At 40.3% G+C, this 13,236-nt stretch overlaps 1 protein-coding gene across 5 annotated transcripts in view; it reads right to left on the bottom strand.

The window, feature by feature from the left end:
• CDC14A (cell division cycle 14A) overlaps nt 1–13,236 on the bottom strand; it is a 284,062-nt gene that overhangs the window by 114,507 nt on the left and 156,319 nt on the right. The window lies entirely within an intron of this gene.

Below are 13,236 nucleotides of genomic sequence, written 5' to 3'. Positions count from 1 at the left end.
CTAGAAATTATGCTTCTTTACTGGGAGATCTAAAAAATAACCTTGAAACATTCAGGATAATCTAGGAAAGAGAATTTAATATTGGACTTGAGATCAGTTGGAAGAAGATCCTAACATTTTGCTAAAGACAATTATTCTAGATTAATTGCATCTGAGATATTTCTTAGGTCACACTGGACCCCCTATTAGATTCTGTATGATTCCTCAAGCCTTTGCTCCTTTGCAGTGCAGTCAGTTGCTTTGGCAGTGCAATGTGAATGAGTTTTATGTGAGTAAATGGCCTTTTGAAAATTGCCCAGGGCTTGTGCTTGGAAGTACATGTACAAAATCCATTCTGTGCCTGCTTTTATGCACAATACAAAGAGGCAACCCAGAGGGAGAAGGCAGACCTTAAGCACATTCTCTTGGTTTTTGAAAGTATTTTTGTGCAGATATATATGCACAAAGTTACAGCCCGTATGTTGGCGCTGGTTACGCGCACCTCAGAGAATTTATCCACAATGTGGGGGGCTGCTTAAAGAGTACCCTCTCTGGGGTAAAGTTTCAAAATTACCAAAAAATCTCTTGTCGGCTTTTACACTTTACTAATTAGCTGTGGAAGCTAATTTACACTTTCTTTTGGATAGGAGGTCTGGGTGGAGTGCTAGATACTCTTGAGTAAACTGGCAGCAGTACCAGTGAATGGGTAATTGCAAATATACACACAAGTATGTCAGAAAGTATTTCTTCACAGAGAGGGTGGTGGATGCCTGGAACGCCCTTCCGGAGGAAGTGGTGAAGACCAAAACTGTGAAGGATTTCAAAGAGACGTGGGATAAATACTGTGGATCCATAAAGTCTAGAGGATGTGAATGAAGTGAAGAGGCTTGGGGGCGGCTTGCGGGAATGACTGCTACTACCTGGTGATTAATACCCTCATTCAATAAACATACACATGGTTAATGAGACTCCAACATTGCTCTATGCTTCAACGGCAAGAGGAAATGTGAAAAAAAAAAAGGATTTGCATCCACAAAAAAGCAAGGGAGTAGCTTGCTTGATACGGCGGTTACTACCCCAAACCAAATAAGCCTGATACTTCACTTTCAATGATATCCAGCATAGTTCTCTGCTTCAACGGCAGGGGGAATGTTGAAAAGATGATTTATATTCGGACAACAACCAACAAGGACTGAGTTGCACAGGCTGGATAAACATGCGTGGGAGTAGCTTGCTATGATGGCGGTTACTACCCCTAACCAATTAACTAGATACTCCACTTAGATGCAGCTCCAGCAGTGCTAACTACATTGATGGCGGGGGTAGAAGGGAAATAGAACAAAAAAAAGTCACTTACAATGGACAAGAATAACAGTTAAGTATGGGGGGGGGGGGGGGGAGTGAAAGCTTGCTGGGCAGACTGGATGGACCATTTGGTCTTCTTCTGCCATCATTTCTATGTTTCTATGTAAGTGTTTTCAGCAGCGGCATACGTGCGTTCTTCATAAAATATATGCCTCCGCATATAATTCTGCATTCTTACACACACATCTGATAACTATTATGTGCATTTCCCTGCATTCCAAATGCACAAGTGTGCTTTCGGGCAGAAATGCAGGGTCCCTGCCACACAGATTATAAAATGCTAACACTGACTAAGGAGTGTTAAGTGTCACTGAGTTCCTCATTGATAGGACCCCTAAGTTGGCTTTATTTGGTATCTCTTTACACATTGCTTTGGGCGATTTTTAATCTGGAAAGCGATTAAGAAATGCTGTTAAATAAATAAAATTGCAATGCACTTAATCCAAAGCAGGAGAAATAATAGACACTGTACAACAAACTCCACACTATTACTGTATTATACCTCATGCTCGTCTGCATCATGACAAGTCAATAGATCAAAGTTTAAGGACCATCATCCTTTTGACTTCGTTACATCGTAACAGCTCCTGCAGCAATTGTTAGTTGCAGTGCCCTTATATGTGCAATCACTGGTCCTAGGAAATGACTACTTGTAAATCTTTTTTTTTGTTCATTTTCTGTCTGCAATTAAAAATATCAATCTCTTGTGCTAATATATATGGTTACAAAAGTATTAGAGAGTTTTCTAACCCATGACTTGCAAAGTATCCAATCATTATTCGTCTAGTCTGTGGCATAGAAAGCTTACTAATGTCATACATTTCTTCCTTCCATTGGTAGGGACTTTTTCCAAAAGGGAAAGTTGTACAGTGCATGTTATACTGTGACAAGAAGCGGGATTAGGCACCCTGGTTCTGGAACCAAGAGTGTTGTAGTAAACGTCCCTCACACACCAGTCAAAAGCCTGGTTTCCTAAACCCTCACTAAAACAACTAGAATAATTGGTTCCTGATCAGGAGCCAGATCAGACTTGGTAATGCTGTACAAACAGGCTAAAAGGTGAGGAGGCCTTGCCAACGGGAATTCTGTTTGAGCACACTTAGCAACAGACTGAAAGGCTCACTGGGGAGGTAGTACCAGCAAAATATTTACTTAGAAAAACGACGTTGACCAAAAATAAATGATGATTCTGCTTTTCATTTTTGACTTCTATTTCATTTCTGATGATACTGAAGTTTCAGAAAATTCCAGTTTCGCGTCACCCACATTCTGACTGTGTGGACCCAGATCATGCAGGAATCTCAGCAATACAAGTCCGCAGAGAGCACTCAGGGAGTTTTTTAAAAGCACGGAAATGGGCATAAGGAAAGACCCAGACCTTTCCCTCAAAGAAAATGCTAAATTATATAGAATAAAACCTACCAGGAATGAAAAGGGATGAAATGAAAATCCAAGATCAAAGCAGAACAAAGATGTAATAAATAAATAAATAAATAAATAAACAAATAAACAAATAAATAGTCCCCACGCAGCCAATGCAAACCTTTAACAGCGCCAAGATAGAAGAGGATGGAAGGACATCAGAAAAGCAGGTCCACCAAGCAAAAAAGGCTGAACTTATACAAACACATCAGACAACGCTGCATGAAAATATCTAAAAAAAAAAAAAAATCATGACTTACTGGAGTCTGCAAATGGAACAGCAATGTCCACAGAGATCTGATGGCAAACATCCAACAAATGAATAAGTAAGACCCCCCCTCACTTTTCACTCACATCCCTAAGCCTCGTGCGCCCGCCTCTTCCTGAAGCTATTGCTGTTTCAGCTCCTTCTTTGCGGACGGAGGCCATTGGCCGCTTTGCGAGTCTTGTAGCACGTTCCTCATTTCAAGAGGCATGCAGAAAACATTTCATTTCTTGGGCACTTGCATCCTTTGACACTTTACATAGCTTGCTATTTCGTTTCTTAACTTCTATCTCCCCTTAAAATGTACATTTAGACTGGAACCAGTTTCCACGGAAGACTTTGCACCTCTTTACAAACACCAGTTTATCACACTTAAAAAAAATATATATATATATTTTCATGTAGCACCTCTACTGAAATTGTCTGAACATTATTTTGATGGTTTTAGCTTTGTTATGCTCTTCTGATGTTGATATTCCTCCTTCTTATATATTAATGCCATACGCAAAAAAAAAAAACAAAAAAACTTTGTGGCAATGACAGATTTTTATTTTATTCTGTAAAGTTACATAATTGATTTAACAAGCATTTGTTTCCTTAATCTTTATTATACAATATACCCGGATCTAGGGAGAAGACCAGAAAAGGAATCGATCGTGCTATGACGGAGGCACGCTGCTCATCCGAAATCTCTAGCTGCTACTGCTAGCTCTAAGCTGGAAATGCTGGCTGCCAATTTTATGCCCACCCCAGTGGTAATGGCTTTACCTGGCGATGGAAGAACAAAGAGATTAAGAGAAACAATTGGCGAGGGAATGTGATAAAGAACACAGACCCTATTTCCAGCTAGGCCAGATTTTCACCCCAGAAGGTGTTTAGTTTGGCAGCGGAGAGTAGCTTCTTGTAAATGACAGCAAGGAAAAACAAATTTGCTATTGTGCACAGCAGTCAGGACAACGATGGGAACTGCGGGGAAGGTAGGGGGGCAGGAGATGGAATGGAGACCTGCTGCCAGCTCAATTCTCAGAGGAAAACAGAGAAAAGAAAGCAGGTCAGAGCGCAAAAGCACCAGCTTCCTCCTCCTTCACTGGTGGTCCTCTCCTCCTGTCTCTCCTTCCCTCTACACCCTCAGAACTTCTCAGCTTCTTCAGAGAGATCAACACCTAAAAAGGATTCTACCGTCCTCTGGGCTCATACGCTCTTAATCCTTCAGTCTGCAGAGTCAGCGAGCCCCTGTCTTAAAGCAACAGTACTACAAAACATTTTTCATATACAATTCAGCTGGCATTTATGATAAATAAGATCAGAATAATCCTATTTTTCCTGAAACAGTTTTATTTCATTACTGGGGAGATACCGGGGCCTTAACGATTCGACTACTCCTCCTACTCACTCCCACCATTATGAATCAAAACTGCTCTGCGAACCCTCACCAGAAGCTCAGGCAAGCATCACTTTAATACATGTAAACCAAATAGAGCATGAGGGCACGAGCTTAAGAAAAAAATGCACAGCCTTTAGTTTAAAAAATGTGAAAATATAAAACATGCAAAAGATATCAGGACCAAAAACAAAAAAAAAGGTATCTAGGAATAAAATCAAAAGAAGAAGCTACAGTGCTAAGAAACTGCAGAGTTGTTTTCAAGTAGCAGCACTCCCTTAAACTGAGCTCTGAAAACTGCAAAGAGGTACCTAGTGCTGGTTTTGCTGAACATATTCTTGTTTTACTTTAGAAAGGAACCAGAGAGTAAGAGAATAAAAAAAAAAACAGATTGTCCCAACCAGCCATGCAAGTATTAAACTAACCGTTTCAAAAGTAGAGCAAAGGCAACGGAACAGGCCCTAAGCAACAATCAGAGCTCAATAAAGGTACAGCAAGGTGCAATTTTCTATTGCAGAAAAAAAAACAACATTTCCACAATAAGGAGTCATGATCCGAAGTTAGAAGGAGGCAGGCTCAGAGGAAATCTCTCTTTACAGAGAGGATGGTTGGAATAATCTAACAGCAGAGGCCAACAATGTCACAGAATGTAAACATGCTTGGGACACATACAGAGGTAAGAACAGGTCTGAAAGGTTAGATGGAAGACGTGGCAGAGCGGGGAGTGGTGGCTACGAATTGGGTTAAGTATGGGAACTTGTATGCTTATCTACTCAGATTGGTCAAAACCAAAGAGAGAAAACCACAAAACTATTTTATGTAACATCTTCTATACCACAATTTAAACTTTGATCAGTGTGGACTACACTAATACACTCATAATTTAAAAAATAAACAAAGCGTTACACAAAAGATAAACTAAAAGCAATACATTTCTCTTTTTTCCCCACACTGAACCTGCTATACTGCTGTTTCACCCCAGTGCTTAAATGCTCGTCTAAACAGTTCAGCCTTCAGTCCTTTCCTGAATTTCAGGGAATACCGTTCCTAACATATCACCAATGGGAGATCATTCCATAGTATTGGTGCTGTGATTGAAAATGCTTTTGGTCCTCTGAAGATGATATGGATGGACACACATTGGATTTAGTTTTTTCTACAGACACATTATTCCTTCTGTTTCGACTTTTAAAAACTACACAGTTCATATGGACTGACCACAGTATGCTTACTTTTTCCTTATGTGGTCAATCTTCGCAACCCTCATCATCTAAGGTGAGGGTCCCAGCCAGGAAAACCAAAGATATGGACCAGGACAAGCTTGCCTCCAGCTTTGGAGATTTTTTCTGAGTTTTTTTTTTTTATTTACCATTGGAAGATGAAATTTTATCTTGGAATCACATCTTATCCTCTGCTTATGAGCAGGCCGCCCCCATTCATTTTACAACACTAAAATCTACTGATGATGCCCCTGGTATCGCTCTAGTTTAAAAACTTTGCAACAGCAGACATGTCAATTAGAAAGGCCTTGGTGCAAAAATAATTACTCTATTGATGAATTAATGCTGCGTAACAGCATTAGGAATTACCTCAAGGAGATTAAGTGTAGTAAAAAGATCTACTATAAAAACCTCGAGTGAAGCCAAGAATAGACCAAACCTTCTCTTCAGACTTGCCCCAAGCATTTCAGGGACGCAGTCTGCATTGTCACATACAGACAGTAATTCTGCATATCATTTTGAGGAAAAGATTAAAATATTCAGCCTGAATTCAATTCAGATTCTCTTCCCTCTTCTGCTACCAGTCTTAACGTTGCTTTCCACAACTAATAGCGTTTTCATAAGCAAGCTTTCCACGTTCAACTCAATTACACCCTCAGATTTAGCCTTATTGCCGAAACAGATGAATCCTGCATCATCTATTCATGATTTTCTTTTTAAATTCATTGAAAATGTTGATTTGGGTCTCCTGCCTCCATTAGCAGCATTAATTAATAATAGTCTAGAATTAGGTGTCTTACCTACCAGTTTAAAAGTAACCACGGTTTGCCCCATTTAAAAAGACCCACATTTTGATTCTATTAAACCTGAAAGTTACAGACCTGTCTCCAGTTTGCCTATGCTATCAAAAAACCTTGAAAAAGTTGTACACGCACAACTTACTAACTTTCTTGACAAAACCTTGGTACTACACCCTAGGCAATCAGATTTTTTAAAAGGTTTTTGGACCGAAACAGTCCTTATTGCACTGATTTCAGAAATCCGTTTGTGTTTTTTTTCGACGTAAGCGCCGCCTTCGACAATTGACCAGTTTTTTCTCAGCTCTTTATTTGACACTGGCATTCAGGATTCTTCTTTGGTTCACATCCCTCCTAGAACAAAGAACTTTTCAAATGCACTGGAATTCATAGACTTCATCTAGTCACTCACTTACTAGTGGGGTACTCCAGGGCTCTGTCCTTTCACTTGCTCTTTTCAATTTGTCTCTCTCCCCACTTGCTACATTGATACAAAGTCTTGGTTTCGGCAGCTATAGTTATGCAGATGACATTCAGGTTCTTGCTAGTAATAATTTAAAAAAGGGTGACTTTCTTACTAAATTCAATCATTGCCTCTCTGAGATATCCACTTAAAGTTAATCCTGAAAAATCTGAGGCCATTTGGTTCACTAGAAACAGCGCTTCCTTGGACTTACCTACTCCTATCATGGCTGGAACTTCAATACCCCTGAAGAATACAATCACTTCTTTACAAGTTCAACTAGATTCTTCACTCAAATTTTCCTCGTATGTTTCTACTCTAGCTCAGCATTCCTAAGAACATAAGAAAATGCCATACTGGGTCAGACCAAGGGTCCATCAAGCCCAGCATCCTGTTTCCAACAGTGACCAATCCAGGCCATAAGAACCTGGCAAGTACCCAAAAACTAAGTCTATTCCATGTAATGGCAGTGGCTATTCTCTAAGTGAACTTAATAGCAGGTAATGGACTTCTCCTCCAAGAACTTATCCAATCCTTTTTTAAACACAGCTATACTAACTGCACGAACCACATTCTCTGGCAACAAATTCCAGAGTTTAATTGTGCGTTGAGTAAAAAAGAACTTTCTCCGATTAGTTTTAAATGTGCCCCATGCTAACTTCATGGAGTGTCCCCTAGTCTTTCTACTATCCGAAAGAGTAAATAACCGATTCACATCTACCCGTTCTAGACCTCTCATGATTTTAAACACCTCTATCATATCCCCCCTCAGTCGTCTCTTCTCCAAGCTGAAAAGTGCTAACCTCTTTAGTCTTTCCTCATAGGGGAGTTGTTCCATTCCCCTTATCATTTTGGTAGCCCTTCTCTGTACCTTCTCCATCGCAATTATATCTTTTTTGAGATGCGGCGACCAGAATTGTACACAGTATTCAAGGTGCGGTCTTCACCATGGAGCGATACAGAGGCATTATGACATTTTCCGTTTTATTCATCATTCCTTTTCTAATAATTCCCAACATTCTGTTTGCTTTTTTGACTGCCGCAGCACACTGAACCGACGATTTCAATGTGTTATCCACTATGACACCTAGATCTCTTTCTTGGGTTGTAGCACCTAATATGGAACCCAACATCGTGTAATTATAGCATGGGTTATTTTTCCCTATATGCATCACCTTGCACTTATCCACATTAAATTTCATCTGCCATTTGGATGCCCAATTTTCCAGTCTCACAAGGTCTTCCTGCAATTTATCACAATCTGCTTGTGATTTGACTACTCTGAACAATTTTGTGTCATCTGCAAATTTGATTATCTCACTCGTCGTATTTCTTTCCAGATCATTTATAAATATATTGAACAGTAAGAATCCCAATACAGATCCCTGAGGCACACCACTGTCCACTCCCTTCCACTGAGAAAATTGCCCATTTAATCCTACTCTCTGTTTCCTGTCTTTTAGCCAGTTTGCAATCCACGAAAGGACATCGCCACCTATCCCATGACTTTTTACTTTTCCTAGAAGCCTCTCATGAGGAACTTTGTCAAAAGCCTTCTGAAAATCCAAGTATACTATATCTACCGGTTCACCTTTATCCACATGTTTATTAACTCCTTCAAAAAAGTGAAGCAGATTTGTGAGGCAAGACTTGCCCTGGGTAAAGCCATGCTGACTTTGTTCCATTAAACCATGTCTTTCTATATGTTCTGTGATTTTGATGTTTAGAACACTTTCCACTATTTTTCCTGGCACTGAAGTCAGGCTAACCGGTCTGTAGTTTCCCGGATCGCTCCTGGAGCCCTTTTTAAATATTGGGGTTACATTTGCTATCCTCCAGTCTTCAGGTACAATGGATGATTTTAATGATAAGTTACAAATTTTTACTAATAGGTCTGAAATTTCATTTTTTAGTTCCTTCAGAACTCTGGGGTGTATACCATCCGGTCCAGGTGATTTACTACTCTTCAGTTTGTCAATCAGGCCTACCACATCTTCTAGGTTCACCGTGATTTGATTCAGTCCATCTGAATCATTACCCATGAAAACCTTCTCCATTACGGGTACCTCCCCAACATCCTCTTCAGTAAACACCGAAGCAAAGAAATCATTTAATCTTTCCGCGATGGCCTTATCTTCTCTAAGTGCCCCTTTAACCCCTCGATCATCTAACGGTCCAACTGACTCCCTCACAGGCTTTCTGCTTCGGATATATTTAAAAAAGTTTTTACTGTGAGTTTTTGCCTCTACAGCCAACTTCTTTTCAAATTCTCTCTTAGCCTGTCTTATCAATGTCTTACATTTAACTTGCCAATGTTTATGCTTTGTCCTATTTTCTTCTGTTGGATCCTTCTTCCAATTTTTGAATGAAGATCTTTTGGCTAAAATAGCTTCTTTCACCTCCCCTTTTAACCATGCCGGTAATCGGTTTGCCTTCTTTCCACCTTTCTTAATGTGTGGAATACATCTGGACTGTGCTTCTAGAATGGTATTTTTTTAACAATGACCACGCCTCTTGGACATTTTTTACTTTTGTAGCTGCTCCTTTCAGTTTTTTTCTAACAATTTTTCTCATTTTATCAAAGTTTCCCTTTTGAAAGTTTAGCACGAGAGCCTTGGATTTGCACACTGTTCCTTTTCCAGTCATTAAATCAAATTTGATCATATTATGATCACTATTGCCAAGCGGCCCCACCACCGTTACCTCTCTCACCAAGTCCTGTGCTCCACTGAGAATTAGATCTAAAATTGCTCCCTCTCTCGTCGGTTCCTGAACCAATTGCTCCATAAAGCTATCATTTATTCCATCCAGGAACGTTATCTCTCTAGCGTGACCCGATGATACATTTACCCAGTCTATATTGGGGGTAATTGAAGTCTCCCATTATTACTGCACTACCAATTTGGTTAGCTTCCCTAATTTCTCTTAGCATTTCACTGTCCATCTCACCATCTTGACCAGGTGGACGGTAGTATACCCCTATCACTGTAGTCTTCCCTGATACACAAGGGATTTCTACCCATAAAGATTCAATTTTGTATTTAGTCTCATGCAGGATGTTTATCCTGTTGGACTCTATGCCATCCCGGACATAAAGCACCACACCTCCTCCCGACTGCTCCTCTCTGTCATTGCGATATAATTTGTACCCCGGTATAGCACTGTCCCATTGGTTATCCTCTTTCCACCATGTCTCTGAGATGCCAATTAAGTCTATGTCATCATTTACTGCTATACATTCTAATTCTCCCATCTTACTTCTTAGACTTCTGGCATTAGCATACAAACATTTCAAAGTTTGTTTTTTGTTTGTATTTTTCTTCTGCTTTTTAATTGATAGGGATAAGTTAGAATTTTTTAGCTCAGGTGAGTTTTTAGTTACAGGCACTTGGACTACTTTTCTAATTATTGGAACCTCACTGTCGGGATGCCCTAATTCTAATGCATCATTAGTATCCTTTAAAGATACCTCTCTCCGAACCATGCGCTGCTGAGCGACTGTCGGCTTTCCCCTTTGTTTCCCCTTCATCCGAAGTCTCAGACCATTTTTAGATATTAATGATTTGAAGATACTCACCTTTTCTCTTATACTCAACAGGCTGGACTACTGTAATGCCATACTACATGGCCCCTCTTCCAACCAAGTTCGCAGACTTCAAAAGGCACAGAACAGCAGTGAAAATAAGTTTTGGTAAGAAAAAATGTGATCAGGTCACACCACTTCTCACTGAACTTTACTAGCTCCCTGTTTCTTACAGGATTCAATTCAAGATTAGTAGTAACTTTCAAAGCTTTCTGCTGGGATACTAAGTCATATTCATACAATCTTCTTATCCCATACCTGCCTACATGCAATCTACGTTCCTCACAACAAGAGCCATTAGTTCTCTCTTCACCTTAGTTGATAAGACTGGAACATACTTGTGAAATATTTTTTTCTGCGTTTGCTCCCAGTCTTTGAAATTCTTTTTCTGACATCACACCTTGAAAAAAACAAAACTATCTTAAATTTAGGAAGCCTCTTAAAACCTTCCTTTGTGAAATGGCCTTCCCAGATTAGTGTTTTTCTGATTTTTACATGTATTTAAGTTTTACTTATTATAATTACAATTGCTTGTATCTGATTTTTTATTTTGTTACCTTCTCATTGTTTTAAGATTCCGAATTTTAGTTTTAAGATCCTGAATTTTAAATTTGTTTTTAACCACTATTAGATTTAATGTACAGTATATGTTTTTGATTTTGTACGTTGCATTGATATGCATATGTAAGAAATGTGATTCATACAAATTAATAAATAATAATAATCTTGAACTGAAGGAATGTGACAGAATAAATGCTGAGAGAATGAGCACAACACTCTTGGAACATAATCCACAATCCTATCCCTTAGAACAAACTACTCCAAATATTTACCCCATCATTCATCAAAAAAATAAAAGTTAACGCATGCGTCATCAAAAAGGGGCATGTTTTTGGAAATTTGTAAGTTACTGCACCACACAGTAGGTATTCTCATGGCATGGTAAACTGGGTACCATCAAGCTAGGGTGAGAGAACATAGTACAAATTTCATCATTGTGAGACTTTCCTCATTCCAAAAGATGTTAAATCTTCACCAAGGTGTACTGTGCTGTTCATACGTCTCACTCTACATGCAAAACTGGCCCCTAAACCATCACTAAACATACCTCGACCTATCAGGTGGCCCCTCCTATAGAGATATAAACAGGTGCACACAGTGAGGCCCTCCCCAGTGGCTCTCTCTCCCCCTACCCCACTCCTCTCCCCCTCTCTCAGCCCAGAAATGGCCATTTCAGACATAACTACAGCTTTTTCCCTGGCGTTAAGCTGTGCAGTATTTCCAGCGTTAAAACCGTGCGATAGCATGTGTTATGCTATCGCACCGCGCAATATGGCCCCTAATTTAACTAAAACCTGCCCAAACTCTTCCCCCGATCTCACCCACCTCAAAAATTTGCATTTGTGCCATGCGCTACTATACTTTGCACATGCATTATGGCATTAATGCGTGTGATAACGCGTTAACACCATAACGCATTTTGATAAATGATCCTATTAACTTGTAAACACTATACAGACCTTAAACTGAACCCTATATGAAATTGGTAACCAATGCAAATTTTGTATGTAGGGCTGAAGGGTCACTTTCCAGGGAAAACCAAAAATTATTCTAACTGCTGGGTTCTGGACTAACTGTAACACTATTTTAATCGGAGCTCCCAAATATATAGTTACAATAGTCCAGGCAGCTTAACCCTAAGGTCTGAACTACCAATCTAAAATCCTCCACATGTAAATCTCATCTCAATGATCTAAGCAGCTTCAATTTAAGAAAGCTACCTTTGCTACCCTTTTAACATGACATTTTAAAGATTGAGGATTTCGCTGGACTCTTCCATAATTATCAGGCCGATTCAGTAAAGTCCGCGGAAGAGCGGGCGAATGCCCGCTCTCCTGGCGCACACACAGGCCACTCGCCTGTGCGCGTGATGCAGTATTTAAATTAGGTCCGGCGGTAGAAACAGGCAAAAGGAGGCGCTAGGGACACTAGCGCGTCCCTAGCGCCTCCTTTTGGCCCGGAGCGGCGGCTGTCAGCGGGTTTGACAGCCGACGCTCAATTTTGCCGGCGTCGGTTCTCGAGCCCACTGACAGCTATGGGCTCGGAAACCGGACGCCGGCAAAATTGAGCATCCAATTTTCGACCCGACAGCCGCCGGCCGACTTCAAATTTTTTATTTTAACTTTTTTTTTTACCCTTCGGGACCTCAGACTTAATATCGCCATGATATTAAGTCGGAGGGTGCATAGAAAAGCAGTTTTTACTGCTTTTCTGTGCACTTTCCCGGTGCCCGAAGAAATTAGCGCCTTTGGGCAGGCGCTAATTTCTGAAAGCAAAATGTGCGGCTTGGCTGCACATTTTACTTTCTGTATCGCGCGGGAATACCTAATAGGGCCATCAACATGCATTTGCATGTTGATGGCCCTATTAGGTTCAGCGGGTTGGACGCACGTTTTCTGCCCCTTATTGAATAAGGAGCAAGGGAAAACGCGCGTCCAGTGACAGGTTAACAGTGCACTCCGTTGGAGCGCACTGTACTGTATCGGCCTGCATGCGATTTCTGCTGTTATCTGTAAATTATGGTTTTCAAACCGTATAGCTGGAAACTTTAACATCAAAGTTTTCCCTACCCATAGCATAATTGTTTTCTCACAATTTAAAACCAATTAATTGAGTTTGATAGTGAGTGGTATCTTGCAGTCAAGCTCCTATGGCTGACAACTGGGGTACATCATTGGCAAGAACACCACAGATGCTGTCA

Source organism: Rhinatrema bivittatum, chromosome 10 (assembly GCF_901001135.1).
Source record: "Rhinatrema bivittatum chromosome 10, aRhiBiv1.1, whole genome shotgun sequence".
NCBI classification, from domain to species: domain Eukaryota; kingdom Metazoa; phylum Chordata; class Amphibia; order Gymnophiona; family Rhinatrematidae; genus Rhinatrema; species Rhinatrema bivittatum.
The sequence above is the reverse complement of the archived record's forward strand: the minus strand, read 5'-3'. Positions and strand labels throughout refer to the sequence as shown.